Source organism: Bidens hawaiensis, unplaced genomic scaffold, assembly GCF_021521415.1.
Source record: "Bidens hawaiensis isolate Kalapana, Puna unplaced genomic scaffold, B.hawaiensis_p1.1 tig00029671_1, whole genome shotgun sequence".
Classification (NCBI taxonomy): domain Eukaryota; kingdom Viridiplantae; phylum Streptophyta; class Magnoliopsida; order Asterales; family Asteraceae; genus Bidens; species Bidens hawaiensis.
In genome coordinates this window covers 257,324-275,872 of record NW_027494930.1, presented here as the reverse complement: position 1 = coordinate 275,872, position 18,549 = coordinate 257,324, and the positions used below count along the sequence as shown (strand labels likewise).

The 18,549-nt window shown below is 31.9% G+C and overlaps 1 pseudogene; it reads right to left on the bottom strand.

The window, feature by feature from the left end:
- Positions 1-9,359: 9,359 nt before the first annotated feature.
- LOC143579364 (tryptophan decarboxylase TDC2 pseudogene) lies at positions 9,360-11,041 on the bottom strand (annotated as a pseudogene).
- Positions 11,042-18,549: the final 7,508 nt, after the last annotated feature.

Below are 18,549 nucleotides of genomic sequence, written 5' to 3'. Positions count from 1 at the left end.
AAGTTTGGGGATTTTGGAAAGGTTCGACTTGCGAATGATAAGCGCACAGTTTGACAACTTGGAACTTGCACTTAAGAGTTTCGCGAGGAGAAAAAACACTCAAAGAATGAACTCAAGATAATACATGAAGAAAGAAAAGCGATGCATGCGGAATACAAAGCCATGCATGAAGAAAGAAAGAAGGCTAAATCGGAGCGGCAACGAGAGAAGGATTTCAAGCTCCTCGCAAAGGATCTATCGCATCTAGATTCGGCCATGCGGGCGTTTTGAAGAAAAAAGCAACAAGGATAATGGCAAACGAGAGTATGTTTTTTTTTTATGTTTTTTAGTTTAATTTATTTTGATTTTTATTATATTTTAAGTTTAATAAATTTGTTGGTTTTTAAGTTTTATAAAAAAAAAATAAAAAAAATTAAAGGGGGCTTCGAAGCCCCCTCACCATAGAGGGTATCTTTGGGGTGGGGCTTCGAAGCCCCCAGTGCCCACGTAGCGCTGACTTGGCACTAGGGAGGGGCTTCGAAGCCCCTCACCACAGAGGATAGCTAGGTTACTTAGATCGTTTGTTCCCTGTGCCCTTACTCCTGATGTATAATGATAAATTTCAACGATCGCACCCGACACCCCTTGCTATCTTAGAAACCATTATTGTGTCCTCTCCAAAAGGAAGGGTTGGTCGTAGCGCAACTCAGCGAGTTGCTCCTTTAGAGGCTTAGCTCCTTAAGAGCCTTTCCTTATTTGTATGCAAAGGTCATAAGTCATAACTCACAAATGACGGGACTGGCATAAGTGACCATAACTCGTGGCGAATGGTGAAGATAAGAGTTGTTGTTATTGGGTTAATATCATAATAGCTTATGTAAAAGGAGAAATAAGTGGTGGTGGTGGTGTTGTATTGACAAGTTTTGCACCGAATGCTAGACGAAAGATGCTCCACCTAGGAAAATTAAGTATTCCCAAACCAGAGCTTCTCAGCACTCTGCCTGTGGTAGTTGTCACACCTGGAAACATGGGCCTAAACGTGCAACTAATAGTGAGTATTGTTTTGACAATATATCAGACACATGAATTTGTTTTGACGGGAAGACTTTTGTTTAATATATATATATATATATATATATATATATATATATATATTTGTTTAGAAATTTCTCGGATATTAAATATCCAAGTGTTTAATTTATAAAAATCTTTCATCTGTTTACAATTATGTGAGTGATTTAACACTGAGCCATCTTTATGTAGTGAGCGTCTAACTTCATAATTACCTCTAATTCCTTGCTAATACTGCTTAACTTGTTTTCCTGAAATGTTTAGAAAAATCACGTCAGCGATATGCTAGTGAACACATTGACTCGAAAATATTTTTATATGAACCTTGTTATTCACTCGGGTATCTTGTAACCCGGCCTGTCATGACATAAGAAATAACCAAGTTAAATAATTTATGTAAGCCTTTAGTTCATACTCAAAACAAACAGTGGCCTCTAGACCGGAGTACAAATTATATCACATTAGTGAAGCCCACACAACTCTGTAAGCTGGCTTAATGAGACGGGAACTTGTACCAAGCATGGTGGGCATGCCTACCATCTACCCACATATGTAAGGATCCATACATAAGTATAACTAGCCTGATGCCAGTAGATACTAAAGTTTTAGGGATTTGCAATCCCATGCAAACTTTTGTATAAATGACTCATTTAAATAGTTTGTAAAGTATAAGTGTATTCACCTTTGGTTATAATTAGTGCAGTTAACTGATTTATGCTTGAGCGTTACCACGTACCTATAGTACGAATATAACATTTTGTAAATACTAGATCAGTGATTTAGCTTTAGAAATGTAGTCTGTTTTGCATAACTTTAACCTTGATACATCATTTACTTTTATAAACATTTGGACCTTTATTCCTTTTGTTTTCACTTATATGCTATGTTTCTTCTTCATGAAGAAACATCTTTTGTTTATGTTTCTTCTACAAGAAAAAATATCAATTTGACCATAACCTTGCATATAAAGTTTTATGTTTCTTAATCATGAAGAAACATTATTTTAACTATTCCATATATATATATATATATATAACTTTACATTTCTTAGTCCATGAAGGAACATTATTTTGTCTATAACATTTACTTATGAAAAACTATGTTTAACCTATAACTGATCATGGTTTGGGTTATACCCTCGACTAGGGTTTAAACCATAACTTAAGCATAATTCCTACCTTAAAACGGGTACTAGCAATAAAAAAAGCTTAAGAATAAAACGGGCAACACTTCTACTACACGTCGAGTGTTAGAGCAGGAAACTTCGAAAGTCCGGAGTGTGTCGTGATGACATGGACTTCGAGGCTTGGGAAAACTCGTCGAGAGGTCATAGGGGTTAGGGACCCGCAAACAAGGTAAAGTGTGTGTGGGATTTGAGTTGGAATGCTTTGAAAACACCCCTTCTTAACACTGTTATTACTTCTCATTTTCGCATATATATCTAAACTAATTGTGTTATATAAATAGAATAGTGAATGTCGTCTTAAAGCTAGGCCAAACAGTCAGGATATACGTATCATAATTCAAAGTCATTAGATATTTAGTGTCCTCTGGTTAAATACTCATATTATCATTTTACAATATGTATATCTTGAAATATAAATAATAATTGGTAGTAATTTGTTATGTGAATATTTAGTTTACTATCAAAACGAGATGGGTTGATCGACAACAATATTTTATGAATATTGTACTATATTAATTTCATGATTTATATCCGTATGATATAAAACCAAATCTCTTGAAAATTCTTAACTATTCGTTTTATTAACTAAATACTCGTTTAATTTTTCATAATTCAAATTATCGTTTCTCTTGTTAGACGTTCGAGTAGTAACACTTTGAATATAAGTGGGTTTTATTTTATTTGTTTCTAGAAACAACATTTTTGCCTTTTAGTTTAGAAGTTGATAGTTTTGGCATCAAATTTTTGACGGGTGTTACAGTAGTTATCATTAGTACCGATTGATTAATGTCTTCTATGATGCTTAAGAAAGAACACGAATGTGATTTGCTTGTTTGGAAACACGTATGATGCCACTGAAGAAGAAGAAGTAAAAGCCAAATCACTATCGAGCCAGGTTGGCCGGTACAGAATTCCAAAAGAGAACATTTTCAAGCACTATTTGAGTATTCGGTTAACCAAATTCTACAAAACATAAACATTTCTAATCTCACCACAAGGATGAAAATCTTCCTGTGACCATCCTCCGACATAAAAATAAATATTTACACAATTACCAGAAAGAAGTATGAAACAGAGAGTATTTAAAGAATGTACATGTTACATGTCATTGTCAAGTAGAAGTGCCCCCCTTCCCCCTTTTTCCCTTCTCTCTTCTCCCAATAGATCATAAATTTTCGGCCACGGTTTTTCATTTGATTTGATTAGTGATCACTTGCGCATACCCTCCACACCATCTGCCACATAGGTAAGGATCGTGGGTGAACTTGTCACGATCCAAATCCTTTATATTCAATGTCCATCCGGTTATATTCGACCCAACGATTTCGTATCATGCCTCTTCAGATACTTATAGATATAAAAATCTTATTGAAGACTTTTGCATATATGTAAATTGTACCAACAAAATGAATGAATGTTGCATACATTTTTTTCTATTTGGTGAAATTTTTGTTGATTCAAGTATGACATGTTCATACACAGTCTTTATAATTAAAAGCATTTATTTAACGAAGAACTCGAATTGAAAAGTTTTGTTTGTATCAAAAACACAAACAGTCCTCTTAATTAACAAGTTACTTTGCGATAGAAATCTTAACTAATTGAGTTAACTCGGCTTACTAACCAAGTTATAATAACAGGCACACCTCAAATGTTTCTGTTAACTTAAATTCACAATTATCGTTTATTTTTGAAATTTTAAAAATTAAATTAAAACATATCGGTTTCTTGTTATTATAAAATGTTATGAATTTCATATGCGTGTAAAAAACTTGATTGTACATATCAAGGTGTTTATATGTGAATGGGCTGCAACATGGGAGTAGGTTGTCGGTAGGAGTAGTTGTGGAAGTAATGAGAAGATTGAATAGTGTGGACTTTTTCTCTCATATGTGATGCTAAAGAGATTGTCTAAAAAGGGGGTGTTTACTTCGTTTAGGCCATGGCCCACCGTCCATAGCGCCATGGGTATGGGTAACACGTGAACCCCGTGCTCATGTGGGCATAAAGTTCTGTGAGCAAGCTGACTTCGCGGCTTGGCGGTGTCATTGCTCAGGAGAAGTCATCGACCAACGAATACAAGAATTTTGAATAAGAGTAATATTCAGGGTTTGTCAAAGCTGGATCACGTAAAAACAGACAAATGATTATAAAATAACATTAAACCGATAAATGTGTTAGGCACCAATTACTTTTCCATAGACACTCCTAACACTTATACATAGGAAATCTCCATGGAAATTTGGTTTCACGAACATGAATTGGTTTTAAACGAATGAAAAGATTGTGTATGTGTCTGTGAGAGAACCCGTATTGCCTCCAAACCTAGACATGCAAAAAAACTGGTTTAGAAATGATGAACTGGTTTCCAACCAGACCCAGTAGCAACTTAAATCGGTTTGGTTCAAGATCCAGCCCGTCGGTCTGTAGTCTTGTTCCCTCAAACTGGTTTGGACCCAACTTGATTAGACAAACATGGCAAAAAAAACAAGATCAAACACGATTTCAACCCGATCCAAACCGGTATCATCGGGTTATTGCCTCCAAACCGGTTTTAAACTTGATCCGGTTTCTTCCATATGGTTGGGTACTTGGGTAAACAACATACTTGACTTTACAAGCTTCATAGTAAATAAACAATTTAACATAAACAAAAATATTAAGTGTAATTTCACATATATTATTATAAACAGTTTTACGGTGTAGCTGGAGATCTTTTGAAGCTGTTGGCTGATGTCCGACACGTGGATGTCGGTGGCGAAGAACAATCTAGCTGGGCAGTATGGTTAATGTTGCTGTTCAACTGTTTTGTTAGAACCACTAACTTATGATATTTATTAAAAAGTAAAGACACGTTGTTCTCAAAATAATAAAGTGCCCCATTGAAATTAATTTTTCGGCTGAGCCAAAAAAAAAAATATTTTTAAGTTTTACGTACTAAATAATGTAAACACATTTTTTTATACATTGATTAAATGACAATAAACATAGCAATTAGCAAAATCATAGTATTAGCATGAGTTTATGACATACTGAATATGTTAATAGCTAAACGATGATTTATGAAGCTCGCATAGCAGTCTTGATAGCAAATTGGTGAATCAACTCTTCACAGTTTATGCTCTCTAACATACCGTCCTCGATAGTTATCATCACCAACCCGCTAAGCCATTCTTGGGGCATTATGGATCGTAAATAAGATTTCAATAACTACATTTTCGAGAAACTCCATTCTACAAATGCTACCGCGACTTTGTTGTTATCTCGCCTATTCGTGTATTTATTTAACTTTGATTAATTAAAGAGAAATGGGTCTATTTCAATTTTAATGGGCCTATAAGTATTTGAGTAATCTAAAAAAAAATGGGTCTGAAAGGTGTTTGAGTATTATAAAAATAGTGGGACTATAAGCGTTGATCGGGTATTATATATATAGTGGAAGATTAACGTACAAATGAAATTAATGTGATAAACGTGATAATCAAGTAGAGTAATTATATATACAAGTAGAGTAATTATGTAATTAAATTATAGAGTAATTATCATAGAGTATTTACATAATTACTCTACTTGTATATATAATTACCCTACTTGATTCTCATGTTCAGTACGTTAATTTCATTTGTATTTGATCCAAACCATATATATATATATATATAGGATTATGTTCATTCGAGAAGTGATTCTTATAGCGAGAAGTGCGAGAAGGTATTTTAACCAATGATAATTTTTCTTATTTATTTTGTATAATTAAATAGGAGGGTATACTAGTAAATTTACAAACTCTTATATTTGGTAAGTAATTACATGTTTAGAAGTTTCAAATTATACATTTTTATATGTTTTTTTATCCGTAATCCTTAATCCTTAATTTGTTTTGACAATTCCAAGTATTGATACATCACAATATCAAGCATTCATCGTACGATATTTATCTTGGTCAAGGTCATAATATTTAAAATTTACCTCGCATTAATACATTTTTTTATAAATCCTATTATGTTTCTTATTAATTTTATGATTAAACTACCATATAATAAAGTTGTCATATAATCTTCACACCATATTTTTTTCTCTTTAAGCCATATCTTATTCTATATTCCGTCATCCTTTTTGTTACTAACCTCATCAAATAAATTATTTAACAACTAAATTTATATAGGGTATCACACCGGTTCACTAATTTCTAAAACTACAAACTATATCATACATTCCATTTGCATATTCATTAATCACATACAAGTTATAATAAGACACATAGATAATGCAAACAAAAATTAAAACATTCACCAATATTTTATAGAAAATGAAATTATAGATACTAATTTGAACACATACGCACAAGACAAAACATAAACATTCATAAAATAACATATTTTAATAAAGAAAAAAGTAGACACATACACTTTATTCGAAACAACCTACACATAAATAACCATATCCGATCATCTCTTCATATAGATAAAAGATCGTAACATATACAACACATCATATTAAAAATTATGTGCTTACACAATAAATGTGTCCCCCTGTATAGCCATAAAATACTCACACACAACCAATATAGTTATTCACAATATCCCTACACAACCAACATATACTTGCACAACTTTTTAACAACCAATATACTCATACACAACAATTAAATAAAATATCCCTACACAAACAATATGTACCTACACAAATTTTAATAGCCTACACAGTATATACATATTTTAGTAACTATATAAACATATGCCTACAACTACATAGCCACTAAATACTCACAAAAACCAATATACTCAACTTGTAAATAACATATCCCTACACAACCAACATATGTCTACACAAATTTTTAGCAACCAATATACTTATACACAACCATTAAATAGCAGATACCAACACAACCAACATATATCTACACAAATTGTTAACCAATATATTCATATACAACAATTAAATAATATATCCCTACACAACCAACGTGTACCTACACAAAATTTTAACAACCTACACAGTATATACATATTTTGAGAACCAGATTAACATATACATACAACTACATAGCCATTAAATACTCACACACAACCAATATACTCATACACAACCATTAAATAATATATCCATACACAACCAATATATGCCTACACAATTTTATAATAACAAATATAGTTATACACAACCATTAAATAAAAGATCCTTACACATCCAACATATACCTACACACATTTTTAACAACCTACATGATATATAAATATATTATGAGAACCAGATTAACATATACCTACACAAACTTTTAACAACCTAAATAGTTTATATATTTGGGGAAGCAAACTAATATATATACCTACACAAATTTTGAACCTACACAATTATCAAAAACTTTTACATGATCAGTTGGATTATAAATTATCCATAATGGTAAATGTTTTGTGAGTGAGAATGATTTTGATATTTTTAAATAACGGATATTGAGAAATAATGGTAATAAAAAATTTGGGATTTAATTAATATAAGGACGTTTCATGTTGGCTTCTAAGAAACAAAAAGACTACGCTATCATTTTGTCTTAAAATGCATTAAATGAAGAAGCTAAAAATTTACAATATTGCTATATTGATTCTATACCATAGATCAAACATGATCAACGGTTTTAATTACTTCTTGCACTTCTCACGTTAATATCATTTCTCGCATGAACCATCCCCTATATATATATATATATATGATTGATTTCTTTTAAGAACCGCTTTGAGTTTTAAGAACTCGAAAGAACTCAACGTAACAAATTTTTTTTTTGAATTTTTTTTACACATGTGTAATACGTAAATGTAAATAATGTACAAAAAAATTACAGTATTTTATTACACACCGAATCGACTTATTACACATGTGTAACTAACATTTAAACTTGTGTAATCATCAATAATACATATTCTCTCTCCTGATTCATTTTTTAATTAAATTTAATCTAAGACATATATTTCATATCATTTAATTAAATGTGTGGTCAAAAATTAAGTTTTTAAAGTTCTTACAACTCATCAAGTTCTTAAAATATCCATTCTCTCTCTCTCTCTCTCTCTCTCTCTATATATATATATATATATATATATATATATATAGGATCAGGATCATGATAGAACTTTTTCGAAATTGAGAACCATAAGAACCATTTTAGACCACAAAAAACCCAAAAATAAAAAAAACACAAAAATGAAAAAAGTAAAAAAAACCAAAATTCTTATTTTAACATCCCGGTTTCATAAAAAAAAACCTTCGGTTTAGCTAAATTATATACACATATGTATAGTATATACATATATGTACATTTACATGATTTTTTATACACATGTTTATAATTTAAGATAAATGACACTATACATATGTGTATATTACGTAACTAAAGATTAAACAAAATTATACATATGTGTATAATACGACGTTTTTTTTTTTGTTTTTTTTAATGAAACCGGAATGAAATATAAGAATTTTGGTTTTTATACTTTTTTTAAAATTTTTGTTATTTTTTGTTTTATGATTTTTTAAATATTTTTTTCAAAGGTGTTTTTAGTGGTCCAAAATGGTTCTCAAAGTTCTCAATTTGCAAAGGGTTCTCTTAGGATCCTTACCATATATATATATGACACGCATAATAATATAATAATAATAATATATACACAAACAACACACACAACGCCCTGCGACAATAACACCCCCCCCCCCTATCGCCCCTAAAATCGCCCGAGGGGAGGGCGGTGTTCTCGCCGGAATTTCGCCCAATCTTTGTGCCCACTACATACAGCCTAATGCACCAAACCGTAAAATCTGCGAGATTGAAAATAATCAGCATGGCTTTTTTTTTTAAAAAAAAATCTGTTAAAATATATAGTTTCCTTTTATAACTTTTCTAATCAAAGTTTAGGTTGGATAGACTTTTTAAAAAACTTTTATGTTTTTCCTTGTTTTTTTAATATCATTTTCTCTTTTATAGACAGGCATTTTTTTTTCCTTCTTTAATTTTGCAGTGTATGGATACAATGTATTGATTTAACAGAAAAACTGTTTGCAACAAATTATTCCTTCTTTTCTTTTACGAATGAATAAACAAATTAAGAATTCACTCTAATAAAACTCTTAATAAAATCGGTTTTGCTGTTCAAAAATACGTTGCATGTAGGAAACTTTAACATCATTCATTCGTATCAAATAAAAATATCATACATGTTGTTCAAGCATTAATCACACGTACGATTTATTTACAATATTCAAATAATAATATGATTTTACTTGGAACTTAAAGACTCATATTCGTTCACCATGGTATTAGCCACATCCTTTATCGCCTCCCAAGCACTAATAACATGTCGTTCTTCTGTGAGTGTGCTTCCCACCGCAAACCTCAACAAATAAGTCCCACCAACCGCGGTGTGAGTCAAGTAAACTCGACCCATTGAGTTGACTCGCTCGAGTAGCTTTTTGTTTAGCAACTCGGTGTAGCTCGAGTCAAACCGTTGAATTGCTTTAACCGAAAACACACCAAGGAAAACCGCCGTGGCACAACAACCTCAAACTTGACATCCGACTTCACAAGCCGCTCAAAGGTTATCGCCATTTGAACATCCGACCGAATGTGATTTTGTAAATTTTCAACACCGTAACTACGCAGGATAAACCATAAACGTAGAGACTTGAACCTTCTAGCCGTCCCGATTTGCCAATCCTTGTAACTCACCACCGAGTCTGACTCGCTATACTCGTTTTTTAAGTACTCGGGATTGGTTCTCATTGCATTCACAATCAAATTAGGGTTTTTCACCCATAAACAACAACACTCCGCGTAGCTGAGTAGCCACTTATGCGGACTCAAACTCAGTGAGTCAACTCGCTCAATTCCATCAAGATAATGTCTATACTCGGGACATATGCATGCATTTCCACCATAAGCCGCGTCCACATGAACCCACGTATTATACTTGTTTGCCACGTCAGCAAGGTCTTTAATAGGGTCCACTGCGGTCGTGGACGTGGTCCCAATTGTAAGACAGAGAAAAAGTGGGACCAAACCATGTTCCACGTCAGCTTCAATTACTTTCTGAAGGGTTTCAGGATCAAGAGAGTACTCATTCTCCAAACATGTCGGTATTGACCGAATATTCTTAGGATCAATACCGGCTAGCTTGCATACTTTCTTGAACATAACATGAGTTTGATCTGATCCATACACGACTAACTTTCTGATATGTTCGATTCCAATATTACTAAGCACACGATCACGAGCTGCAACTAGGGTGCACAAAGTCGACTCGCTTGTGGTGGATTGCAAAACCCCACCTCCCGAACCCGAAAACATGAAGCTTTTCGGGAGGTTAAGCATAACCGCGAGCCAATCCATCACAACCATCTCGAGCTCAGTTGCAGCCGGTGAAGCAACCCAATTGAACCCGACCACATTAAAGCAAGTGCACAACATTTCACCAACGAATGCGGCCGAGCTCACCGAAGCCGGAAAGTATGCAAAAAAGTTTGGGCTTAGCCAATGTGTGATGCCAGGGATAATATCGTTTTGGACATCTTTTAGGATCGTGTCGAATGACTCGGGCGTGTCGGGTGGGGTCTTGGGCAAGCGGTTTTTGAGGTAACCGGGTTGAACTTGGCTAAGAACCGGGTAGTTTTCGATATTTTTGTAGTAATCGGCGATGAAATCGACCGCTTTGTGGGCATTGGCGCGAAATTCTTCGGGGTTGAGGGGGTTGAAGTGTTTGGAATAATCGGATGATTGTGGGAATGTGATAAAGTCGGAAGGAGGGCTTCCCATTTTGTGGGTTGGAATTAGCGAATTGGGATGGAGACAAAGGTGATAAGTGGTGATCTATTTATAAATGGAAGTGGCGGTTCGAGTTAGTAGTTATAGTGCCGGTTCTTGTTGTGGATCAGAATGGAAGCTAGCTAGGTTTCTATGGTTTATGGTTGGTAGTCTAATCAGTTAGGTGAGTATTGAATGCCATGCAAATGGGATTAGCTAGGTTTCTATGGTTTATGGTTGGTAGTCTTATCAGTTAAGTGAGTATTGAATGCCATGCAAATGGGATTAGCTAGGTTTCTATGGTTTATGGTTGGTAGTCTAATCAGTTAGGTGAGTATTGAATGCCAGTTAGTCAGTACGGTAGATGTATTAGACCATTCAGATCACATCCTCCATCCACAACTCCATTCTTAAAGGGTTCTGTTAAATATACCAAAAGTATACCAAAGTCATTAATGATGTTTGATTCCAAGAAGCTTTTTTGCTCAATTTCCAAATTTCACAAAATTCAATGACATAACTTTGGTGAACCAATCATGAACACATCTCCTAAAAATTCAACTTTTAATTATTAAGTGTATTATTTATTTTTTTATTAACTAATATATTATTAACTTTTTATTATTAAGTTTTTTATTAACTTTTTATTATTAGGTGCATAATTTATTCTTATTATTATTAACTTATGTACACATGTTTTTATTAACTTTTTATTATTAACTTATATATACATGTTTTTATTAACTTTTTTATTATTAGGTGTATCATTTATTCTTTTTTATTAACTTATATATACACATTTTTTATTAACTTTTTATTATTAAGTGTATTATCTATTCTTTTTATTAACTTTTTATTAATTTTTAGGTGTTCGGGTCCCATGAAGAATTGATGAATTGGGTACAAAACTTGGCACGCTCTCTTGGTGTTGTCGTCGTCACTAAAAGATCGAACAAATATCCTAATGGGTTCGTGTATAAAGTTGTAATCATGTGTGATCGTGGCGGAAAATATAAATTTAAGGATTCAAGTAAAGTTTCTGGCACAAAAAAAAACTGACTGCCCATTCGAATTAGAAGGGAAATATTCAATAGAAGACTAGTAATAATTCATAATTGTATAATAAAATATTTAATATACTATTATTAATACTAGTATTGCAAAAAACTAATTACAATAGTCTTTAAAAAACCTAATTAAAAAATAGATATTAGTAGTTTAAATAATTATTATGTAATGATTAGTAGTTATATTTAAATAAAATAGAATAAAAATGATGATTGATATGATTAGTAGTTGATTGAATGATTAGTAGTTGATTAATAGGGTTGACTTGGTATACCAAATAAAAACTTTTGGTATATTTAAAGCCCCCCTTCTTAAATTTGTGAGAAAATGAAAGTTGTTTCTCACTATTCATCTACGATTTTCTTAAATATTTTTGGTCGGTGAATGTGAGTGGAAGAAATAAATAAAATAAGAAAAAGGAAAATAAATAAGTATTATTTAATTGAATAAAGATATATATGAAAATAGATAATAGGAACGGTCGGAAAATTGTGGAAAATGGACTTTTTCAATAGACACATTTAGGTTGTTGGTCCTAATTATAACGTGTACATAAAATAACAAGATTGTGTATCAAGGTTTAAAATTCAAATATATAAGTATTAAGGTTGTAATTTTGTAACAATATTAGGTACTAACTTTAACTTCCGTTAAATATTCAATGGCAACTTGGTAATTGTTGACAAGTTATATATTGGTCGGTAAAACATAGGCGTTGCAGTTGCAAGTCAACGTGAATTCGGTTACATTGAACCAAATCGCATGCAGATAATATAATTTCTAACTATTTTGTTTGCGTTCTATCATCTATGTTGTGAAAGCTTCGTAATGAACCAAATCACATCCAAATCGGAGCTAGGATGAATGGGATATCGATCTTCAAAGTTGAGTTTTTAAAATTTTTAAAGTTGTCAAATTCTTTAACAAAATAAAATGAAAGAAGTGGGAGCTTGTTTCACGTTGATGGACAGACAAAACCTTCAAGGGTGTATAAGAAGAGGCACTCCTCACTAAATGTTTCTTTTAAAGGAGTCACACTCAAGTGTTACCTGAAAAATGCAAGGCACCCTTAACTCTTGCACAGATGCATGCGAGCACGAGGAGATGCGCGTAATATGGAGTTTTGATGGTACACTTTACACTTGGTATTTTTAACCAAGTGTGTTAGGTTTTCGTGACGAGGATTAGAGCGTGCAATCATGGCAAACATGATTAGCTTTCCAGATCAATTAACGCTTGGCGGGTTAAGAAGTGACACTTGACGAGCTAGGTTGAGATGGCGTGCAAGCGAGAACCAATGACAGACTGTCTGGTGTGAAGCAAACCACGTGACACGCATATGCACGCAACCACCGGCATAGCGCATGCGCTTGGAGGATTTAGACAGTGGTGGCACTTGGACTCCTCCACTGAACGGGAGAGTTAAGTTGAGAATTGATTAAACTAATGGTAAGCATTGAAGATGTGCAATACAACTTATTTTTATTTTTGTCTAACAACCTTCTTTTTCCCTATGTAAGGATCACTCATCTAGATTGGATGACACACTAGAAACACTTGCACCGCCTACAACAAAGTATCTTATCTCATTCTACCTTTCTTATGAGTTTCGAGTTTCAGTTATGTTGCTCGTGTCCCCCCGACATTACACACTGTTATAGCTGTTATACCCAAGGTAACAGACAAGTTCTCATGGAAGACCCATAATCTGTCTTTAAGGGACTTATGCTGAACACGAATACTAAGTCACCTTTTCTTGTTTTGTTAAGTTCTTGCATTTATTTCTTATAGTTGTAGCGTTTTGATTTCTAAAATAAATGTACTTTATACTCCCCCGTCCCATTAAAAGTGTCATGGTTTGGAAAACACAAATTTTAAGGTAGGTTGAATGTAGGGCTGACAATTTATACACGAGACACGAATGCACGACACGTATTTACATGACTTTAACAGGTAATAGGTAAGGCCTTAACAGGTTTCATGTACTAAACAGGTAATATGCTTGTTTACTTGTTAAGTATATGTTAAGTACCTGGTTAGATTTTTATAATTATATATATATATATATATATATATATATATATATATATAAATAAATTATCCTAAATCCTAAATTCTTAAAACATTCTCACTCTCCGTTTTCGCAACCTTCACCACTCACGACATTCCCTCTCCGACCATCATCGCCGCCTCTGAACTCTGGCCCCGCAGCTGCTGGTGCTTCCTCCGGCCGTTAGTACTGTTTGTTGCCTCATCATTAACCATACTTAGTAAGTTAGTAATCTCTTTACTTGGAATCCAATTTACTACCCACCTATTATTCATCTAGTTTTTAGATCTTTATAGTTTATCGTGTATACCAGGTAGTAACAGGTTCATGTTTGTGTTTGGGATACAATTACACGATAAGTTTTCGTGACGTGTACAGGTATACACATTTCGTGTTCGTGTTTTATCGTGTATGTGTATACACGATATGTCAGCCCTAATTGAATAATTACTTTTTCTTACCAAATGACAATAATACCCTTGAAAATTTGGTCAATCAATATTATTTATTAATATTAGTTGTATGTGTTTAAGAGTAAACTTGGAAATTAACTAATAAATTTTAAAAGTGGATATTTATAATGGCACAAATAAAAAAGAAAAAATTGAAACTTTTAACGAGACTTAAAACTAGTTTTTTTTGTTTGTGTAGTGAAATTTATGTATTAATAAAGAAATAATTTTATTTTATTATGTGAACGCTCTTCTATTAGGCCATGTGTAGTGGAGGGGCTACAATTGGGGACGAATTGTGACACGTGACGCCCAGTCAGCAAGGAGTGAAAATTTGTTTTTGGGGTGTAATGGTGTAGGGACTACAAGTTGGGCCCACAATGTCTTTTTTTATTATTTTCTTTTTATAATTAAACTAATTAAATAAAAACCAATTTATTTAAATAATTAGATAAAATGCATTAAAGGATACTGAAACGGATAGCTCGGTTGGTTTAGGTTCATCCGGTTCCATTGTAAGTTCACGTTCGGTTGGTTTTGCGAACCATGGTGTTGACCGAAAGAAGGAAATAGGTGGTTCGGTTGGTTCGGGTTGTTTCTAGGATTCATTTTGCATATACATATACACACACATATATATATATATATATCACACACACAACATATATACATATACATATATATATCACACACAACATATATACATATACATATACATATATATATATATAGGTTTAAGTTCATGAGAGAAATGATCTTATTGCAAAAAATGTGAGAAATCATTTCAACCAATCAAAATAATTCTTTTTATTTTTTCTTTTATTTAATTACAAGGGTATAATGGTAAAGCTCCAAATTATTTTATTTAGTAAGTATTTAAATTTGGAAGTTTGAAATACTAATTACTTTTATTTCTCTTTTTTTTTCTATAAAGTTATTTCTCTTTTAGTTACATTAAAACTTATTCGGACTTTTTTATTTATTAATACATGTAAACGTTGAGTATGGAGCTTTATTGATTCAAATATGATTAAATAATATACTAATCATAATAATATTATTATATTGTTGTTATAGTAAAATTATAATATACGTATCCTACACCTCCTAAACGTACATTTAAATTTATTTATCCTACACACAATACATTGATAAAACTAATTTATCCAACAAAGTAAACATATTTATTAAGGGACCCTACACATTAAACTTACTTATCCTACACACCAATTGACATATAAGGAACATACAAAGTAAACATATTATCCTACACACCCTAGACAGTAAACACTAAAGGATTTTTATACCACACACCAATTTATATATACGGACCATACAAAGTAAACATATTTATCCTACACCACCATACACGCTAACTCGTTAACAATCGTATCCTATACACTCTAGACACTAAAGGATTTTATCCTACACAATCATCATAGTAAACAATTTTATCCTACACACCCTACACAATAAACATATTTACCAAACAAACTATTTGACATTCTCATATTGATCATCAACAACACAGTGTATCAAATGTGTATGCTACATATAACCATGTTAAGTGAATCTTCATGCAAAGTTATACTATATATACTAATATAAACGCCTTTTGAAATTACCTAATAACAGAAGGTTATAATTAAAAATAGAAAATAAAGTTCTTACACACAAAAAAAATATCGTTTTTTAAACAGTAGGCACATGAACTATGTTATGGTTTTTATTAATTAATCACATCAAATTCTAAGAATATAAAAAGAAACACCAAATTAATTTGAGAAAATATATTGTTTCTTGTATCCCGTAGAATGTGACTGAAAGGAATATCTAAGATGATTAATTGTTGATTGCTGATGTATGCGTGAAAATATAGAAAGTGATAACATCGATTTAATTTAGCTACACACAAAATACATAATTACCCTTTTCTATAGAAACATCCAATATTAGAGTATTAAATATTACAAGTTTGCCATTTGAAATCTATACCATTGATTACACATGATTAGTGGTCCAGATTGACTTCTTGCATTTCTTGTAATAAAATGACTTCTCTCTTGAACCATTTCCTATATATATATATATATATATATATATATATATATATATATATATATATATATATATATACATATATATTAGACTACAACTTCATTACACCCCAAAAACAAAAACCTACTCTTTACTGATTCGAAACCACATGACGCAAAACGCCCCATTTTGTAGTCCCTGCACTACACATAGTATTAGACCATCTCTAATAGATGGTGTTTTTATGGATGTTTTTAGATGTCATATCACACTTGGGCCCACAAAATACCTTAAATCTTCCCTATTTTCTCCCATCTCTCCTGCTCACCTCACAAGCTCACTCTTAATACATTTTAACTAAGAATCTCACTTCACCCTCTCTCTCTTTCACGTCATCACATCTTTCATCCACATCATTTATTTCTTCTCAAAAAATTCTTATGGATTCTCCAAGTGCATCAGATTTATGAACTGACATGCCAGAGGTTACACAAATTATAAACAAAATTATAAAACTAATTTAGAGTCCACAATGGTGGATGAGTAAAAGAAACTAAACACGTCACATAAGATGTTACATCATATTTTTACTCATTCACTTTCAAACGCCAAAAACTCTTATTTCTCCTTCAACACTACATCCACTTTTAAACACCCTTATATTCCACATAATTACATACTCCTATATTGATAGATGGTTACTACCTTTTAGAAAAATTAACATGGTTATCGTTGGTATGCAAACTTATAAACAAATTATATTTTTACCTTTAAAAGTACAAACAAACAAAAAAAAAATTATTTTTGCAGTAGGATCGTGTTTGCCATTTAAAAAGGGATAGCGGGGCAGCTTGTAACCCGTTTACTCACCTCTCTATTGTAATTGGATCATTTTATTTAATATACGAAGGTCACGATAAAAAAAAATTAAAAAGATAATTAAAGTGAGGGGTTGAAATTGATTTCAAAATTAAAATTGAAAATTAATTACGCTGGTCCCATTTATCATGTTTGTTTTCATTCAGTTTTGTGGATATATTAAACTAAACATCACATCCAATGGTCATTTGTCTAGTTCAGAATTCTGAATCATAACTAAACATGACATTGAAGTTGCTCTTATTTGTACAAATAAAGTAGCTAATTAAATACAATATTTTTATTATAAAAATAAATGGTGATAATTTACTATTCTTTACTAAAGTAACTAATATAAAAACATTTTTTTTAATATTAGATTAACAACCATTATTTGTAAATAAAAACAAGCAACAAGAAGCATTATTTGTAAAATAACCTACATAAAGTTACGTAAGTTCTATAACTAAACAATTTTTTTAACTAAACATATTGGAAGTTGGTTAGAAAGAGATTCTTTAAATCTATTTTGTTAGTTGCTTGTTGGTGTATTTGACAAGTTAGGAACAACAAAATATTTGAGGATAAGGAGGTGAATATGCAAAAGATTGTGGGCCAAAGTAAATCTCTTATCTTTTTTGGGTGAATGCTCGGTCGAGAAAGTTATGATTAGATTGGAGAAAATGGTTGAAGTTTGATGTTTAATTTTGTTTGTTGTTCCTTTGTTTGTTTCGACCTTACTAGTTGCTTACTAGCTAGTGGTTTGTCGTATTTTTAATGAAAGCTACCGTTAAAATAAAACAATTTTCTTTAATAATATTTTGCTTATATTAGAAGTGGGTAATATATATTACATTTCAATCATTTTCTATATTTTAGTTTTTCCTAGGTGTAAAAAGATAATAATTATCTTTAGTTGAAAAACGATATTCACTCTATAAAATTTATTATATTATATTATATTACATTATAATGTTTGAGAGATGAACCAAAAAATAATTGTTATTCATAAATTTTAAGTTATTATATGTATTGAAACATAAATACAACTCTTTAAAGCCTA